This window comes from Dipteris shenzhenensis, chromosome 12 (assembly GCF_047967505.1).
Source record: "Dipteris shenzhenensis isolate YYH24624 ecotype China chromosome 12, Dip_SZ_1.0, whole genome shotgun sequence".
Classification (NCBI taxonomy): domain Eukaryota; kingdom Viridiplantae; phylum Streptophyta; class Polypodiopsida; order Gleicheniales; family Dipteridaceae; genus Dipteris; species Dipteris shenzhenensis.
In genome coordinates this window covers 23195399-23201398 of record NC_141607.1, presented here as the reverse complement: position 1 = coordinate 23201398, position 6000 = coordinate 23195399, and positions in this window count along the sequence as shown.

The window sequence follows — 6000 nt, the reverse complement described above, 5'->3', positions numbered from 1 at the left end:
CCGTATTGACTTGTAGAGGAAACTATTGCTTGCTTTTAGTGTCCACTTCACTTCAGGAGCTTGGAAACATCTTCATTCTTGAATCTGGGATCATTTCATTGGATTTCTGACTCACTGTGTCAGTTTCTGCGTTTTTCTGCCTGGGTGTTGGAACTCAAGTTTGGAGCAACCATTTGCAGATCTGTCAGTTCCGGTGGACTCAGGAGCTCCTAAAACTTCTATGTTGCTCATCATTCGCACTCCAGTGGAGTTTACAAATAGCTATGTTTCCAAAAATGTATTTCAGTCCGTGTGTTGGATCCAGTGATTGAGACCACGGTTTCCAAAACCGTCTATCCCATTGCATTTCGATGCCCAAAAGCCCCTGCCTGGCAATGTTTGCGCAATTTGGTGGAGGATTTTTAGAGTTATAGATCTCTGTGTATTCGATTTCGTCTCTCTGTTATGCATTTTTCATTCTAAGGTTTTGAAACCTTAGATTTATGCCACATGGCAGTGGATAAGTGTTGACTCCCATTTCTCACTCATCGGTTGGGATTTTGGAGTTCCGACAGAAGAGAGGTATTTGTAGATTTTCTTGCTGAGTCCGATTATGCAATGTCGCCCATGTTTTGAGGCATCTCAGGTTCTATTTTCAGTAGCAGTTATTACCATAGGACTATGATTTCTTAAGCATACCTTATGCAGATCACTCTGGTTGCAGTTTGCGTAGTGTGTGCTCATTCATGGTGTGCATTGGGTTACAGTGGATGATTTATAGGCCATTTGGATGCATTGTGGTCCTTATTGGATGTGCTGATAGGCCCAAATTGCCTTGTGGGATGTTATTTTTATGGACGCTTTGCACATGGATGCTATTTTATGCTGAGGGATAGCTTTGACACATTGCAGGTGATGCACTGATAGTGCTATGCTCTCTTGGATGAGATATTATTAATGCATATGCCAGTGGACGGTGTTTATGCTTGAGTCATTTGGCACTTATTAGCATTTTGGATTGCCATTGCAGTTGGCATTTTCTTTTGGGCCAGATTTGCTCATATGGATACATAATATATGCACATGAGTCAGATGCTTTGAGACATGAGTTTTGGTGATATTTCACTCTATTGTGGCATACACATTTGGGTGCACCTGGTATTTGGTGTGATTCTCTCTTGTAGGCACTAGCATTTGGGATTTTTGCTTCATTTGCATCATGGCATCCTCTTCCATGTCTGAAAAGGAGTTTTTTAGCATTAAAAAGTTTGATGGGACAAACTTTTCTTTGTGGAAAGAACAAATAAGGGATGTGCTTATTCAAAAGAAGCAGATTAAACCCTTGGCAGGGATTGAAGCTAAGCCTGCAAATATGTTTGAGGATGATTGGAATGAGTTGGATGCATTAGCAAAATCTACTATTAGACTTCATCTTGCAGAGTCAGTTTATTTCACAGTAGTAAATGAGCAGACTATGGAAGATTTGTGGAAGAAACTGTGTGCCACCTATGGAAAGGAAGCTGTCTCTAATAAAGTTTACCTCATGAAGAGGTTGTTTGAGCTACAGATGAAGGAAGGGGTCTCCATTGCTTCTCACTTGAATGAATTCGATATTATTTTCAGCCAGCTTCAGGCTCAGAAGATGAATTTTGATGCAGAGACTTTCAATATTTCTCTTATCTTCATTGTCATCCTCATGGGATACCTTCCGTACAGCTGTCGGTAACTCTACACCTAGTAAAGTACTGAAATTTGATGATGTTGCGGGTAGCTTGTTGGCCGAGGAGATTAGACGGAAGTCTATGGATGGCAACAAGGAGGATGCAGCCTTAAATGTGCAAAGGGGCAGATCACAGTTCAGGGGGAAGTCCCAAGAAAGAGGGAAGTCTCGTAGCAAATCCAGGGCACGGAACATTGAGTGTTACCACTATGACAAGAAGGGCCATATGAAAAAGGATTGCTACAAGCTGAAAAGAGAGCAAAAGGATAAGAAAAAGAATGCAAATTGGGGTGCAAATCAAAAGGAAGAGAGTCCAAGGGAGGACAAAGGAAAAGTGAAAATCGAGGAGATCAATGCAGTCACACGTAATAGTGACAATGACGTTCTCTTCATGTCTAGTTTATCTGCAGAGTTGCTTACCACTTCAGATGATGCATATTCCCAGGATTGGATTTTGGATTCTGGTGCTTCATTCCATGTTACTCCCCATAGGGAATGGTTCTCCACTTATGACAATGGAAAGACAGGTTGTGTGCATCTTGGAAATGACTATGCATGTGACATAGTGGGAATAGGTGACATAAAGTTTTCTTTTGCAAATGGGTCTGCATTTATTTTGAAACATGTGAGACATGTGCCTAAGTTGACCAAGAGTCTTATTTGAGTGGGTCAGCTAGATGATGCTGGTTTTCACACCACTTTTAGCTTTTAGAGTTGGAAAATTCAGAAGGGCTCTATGCTTTTGGCCAGGGTTTGAAGTGTGGGACTTTGTATCCCTTACATGTATCAGGGGTATTTGATCATGTTGTTGCAATAACCGAGCAGCCAAGCACTTCTTTGTGGCATTGCAGGTTGGGGCACATGAGCTAGAATGGAATGAAACTCTTATGCCATTTGGGTTATGTACCGCATTTGAGTTTCTCTGATTTTGAATTTTGTGAGCATTGTCTCTATGGGAAGCAGACTAAATCAGCCCATAAAAGAAGGGGAAAGAAAGAGTTTGAAAAGCTTGATTTGGTGCATTCAGACATATGTGGTCCCATGCCTACACGATCATTAGGCGGGGCTAAATACTATGTGACATTCATTGATGATGCAACTAGGAAAGTGTGGGCTTATGCTATAGCTTGGAAGAGTGATGTGTTCCAGGTATTTCAGAAATGGCTGGCCTTGGTTGAGAATCAGTCAGGTACAACGCTTAAATGCCTACGGACTGACAATGGTGGACAGTATCTCTCTCATGACTTTCAGCATTTCTATGATACACGTGGGATTAAGAGGGAGCTCACATCCCCTCATACTCCAGAGCAAAATCCAGTTGCAAAAAAGATTAATCGTACCATTCAAGAAAGGTTGCAATGCATTCTTTCCAATGCAAGTCTTTCTGGTGGTTTTTGGGTTGAGGCAATGAAGACTACAGTGCATGTGATCAATAGATCACCTAGTAAGAGTTTGGACGGCGGTATTCCTGAAGAGACATGGAGTGGCAAGAAGCCTCTTACTCTCATTTGTGTATATTTAGGTGTGAGGCATATGCACATGTGTCGAAAGAGCTTCGAAAGAGAGCTAGATCCTAAGTCTAGGAAATGCATCTTTTTGGGTTATGGTGAAAGTGGACAGATGGGCTATCGTCTCTGGGATCCAGAAGTAAAGAAGATCATACGCAGCCATGATGTAGTCTTCAATGAAAAGAAGATGCATAAGACATCCATGAGGGATGTGGAAATGAGGAGAATCACTTTCCAGGATGTGAATCCACCTACATATGTTGATAGACAGCAAGTTATCCATGCACCAAATGTGCAAGAAATGGTACCACCAAGTACTCCCACAGGTATACAATCAAGGGTAGATGATGGATCATCTATCAGTGGAAATGATGAGCCAAATGTGGCTGATATGCTGGTGGGACAGCAAGCTGAAATGCCCTTGAGAAGATTATCTAGAGTGTCTAGACCGCTTAATAGGTTTGTTCCAGGGGTAGACTATGTGATGCTTACTAATTGCGGGGAGCCTTCTTGCTACAGACAGGCTATGATGCGTGAGGATCAACGCAAGTGGGAGTATGCTATGCAATCAGAGATGAGTTCACTTATGAAGAATAAGACTTGGGACTTGGTTTCTTTGCCACATGGAAAGAAAGCATTGCCATGTAAATGGGTCTACAAAATGAAGGTCACAGCTGATGATGTGCCTAGGTACAAGGCCCGTTTGGTCGCTAAAGGGTTCAAGCAAGAGAAGGGTGTGGACTTTGATGAGATATTCTCTCTGGTTGTGAAGATGACCACACTTAGATGCATGCTTGGACTAGTGGCATCAGAGGGTATGGAGCTTATGCAGATGGATGTCAAGATAGCTTTCTTGCATGGGGATTTGCATGAGGAAATTTACATGGTGCAGCCGGAAGGCTTTGAAGAAAAGGGCAAAGAGCATTTAGTTTGCAAGTTGAAGAAGAGTCTCTATGGTCTTAAGCAAGCGCCTAGAGAATGGTATCAGAAGTTTGATGCTTTCATTCGGTCCTAGGGTTTTAGAAGGAGTGAAATTGATCATTGCCTCTACAATAAAAGGGCTAAGGATAATAGCCTGATAATCTTGGCACTATATGTGGATGATATGCTATTGGCTAGCAAGAATACTTACGATCTAGATGCATTAAAGGCCAAGTTGCATGAGGCCTTTGATATGAAGGATTTGGGACTTGCAGGTCATATTCTTGGTATGCGCATCACACGTGATCAGAGTAGGAAACTCCTTTGGCTTTCACAAAAAGAGTATGTTACAAAAATATTGCAACATTTCAATATCGAGGGGGGGAAGACAGTGAGTACTCCATTGCCTCCATATGTGAAACTGAGTCATACAGATAGTCCTAAATCTGATGAGGAGAGGGCCATGATGGCCAAGGTTCCTTATGCATCAGCAGTTGGGAGTATTATGTATGTTATGATAGCTACTAGACCAGACTTTGCATTTACAGTGGGAGTTGTTAGCTGGTATATGGCTAATCCAGGAAAGAGGCATCATGAGGTACATGAAGGGTACCAAGGAGATGTGCATCTACTTTGGTAAAGGAGACATGCGTATACTTGGGTACATAGATTCAAAGTATGCAGGGCATGTGGATAGTAGGAGATCCACTTCTGGTTATGTGTTCACCTTTGCAGGTGGTGCAATGTCGTGGATGTCTCACGCACAGAAGTGCATTGCTTTGTCTACTGCAGAGGCTGAGTATGTTGCAGCCATAGAGGGTTGCAAGGAGGCTATATGGCTTGATCGACTAGTGGAAGATTTGGGGATTCATATAGGTGTACTGACATTGCATAGTGATTCCATGAATGCTATTCAGCTAGCATAAAATCTGATCTTTCATGCAAAGACCAAACACATTGAGGTTAGGTACCATTTTATTAGGGAGGTACTCGAGGACAAGCGCATAGAGCTTGTCAAGGTTCATACAGATGATAACCCTGCAGATATGCTGACGAAGAGTCTACTTAGTCAGCGGTTTGAGTATTGTTGTGTATTGATGGGCATTGGATAGTATGCTCACTGGTTGTTCTCCCTTAAAGGCACATTGTCCTTTAAGTGGGAGGTTGTGGGGGTTAAAGGTCACTGTGTCTTTACCTCGGTTATGTACAATACTCAAACACATATATAAATGAAAGAAAAGGAAGATTAGGGTGGTTCTGCACCCACCAAAACTTGTGTGGCTCTCTATTTCTCTCTCTCCCTCTTCTGTTCTTGCTTCCATTGAGAGCACTCTCAAGAAGAGCATATGCTATCGTACAAAGTTTGTTTTGGCCACATAGGGCTTCTTTTTTCTTCTTCTATAGTAGCCCTCTCTTCTTTGATAATTTTGGGCACATCCTCATGTGTTCTACGCTATCCGTGACCACATTCTAGAGCATCCAAAGTTGTTGTGCGGTTGTAAATGTTGAACTTCTACTTATTGTAAACAACCATCTATTAGAAATGGGAGCAACCACTCGAACAAATCTTGTGAACCTATAGAAAGATGTGTTTCTAAACTCAGCCATGGGTTGATATGAGTTCATAGCAAATACCACATCTCTACTAAAAAACATCCTATAAATGTAACAATTTTTGAAATGGCATCCCTTGCTTTCACTGCTTTAGGCAATGAATATGTATTTCACATCTAGCTGAGGCACATGTGCATATGATATGCAACCAAACACCCTTAGGTAATCCACATTCGGTTCTTGTTATGCCAAGCCTTAAAGGGTGTGATGGTCTTCAACGAATTGTTTGGGCATCCATTCAAAACTTGTAATGAGACA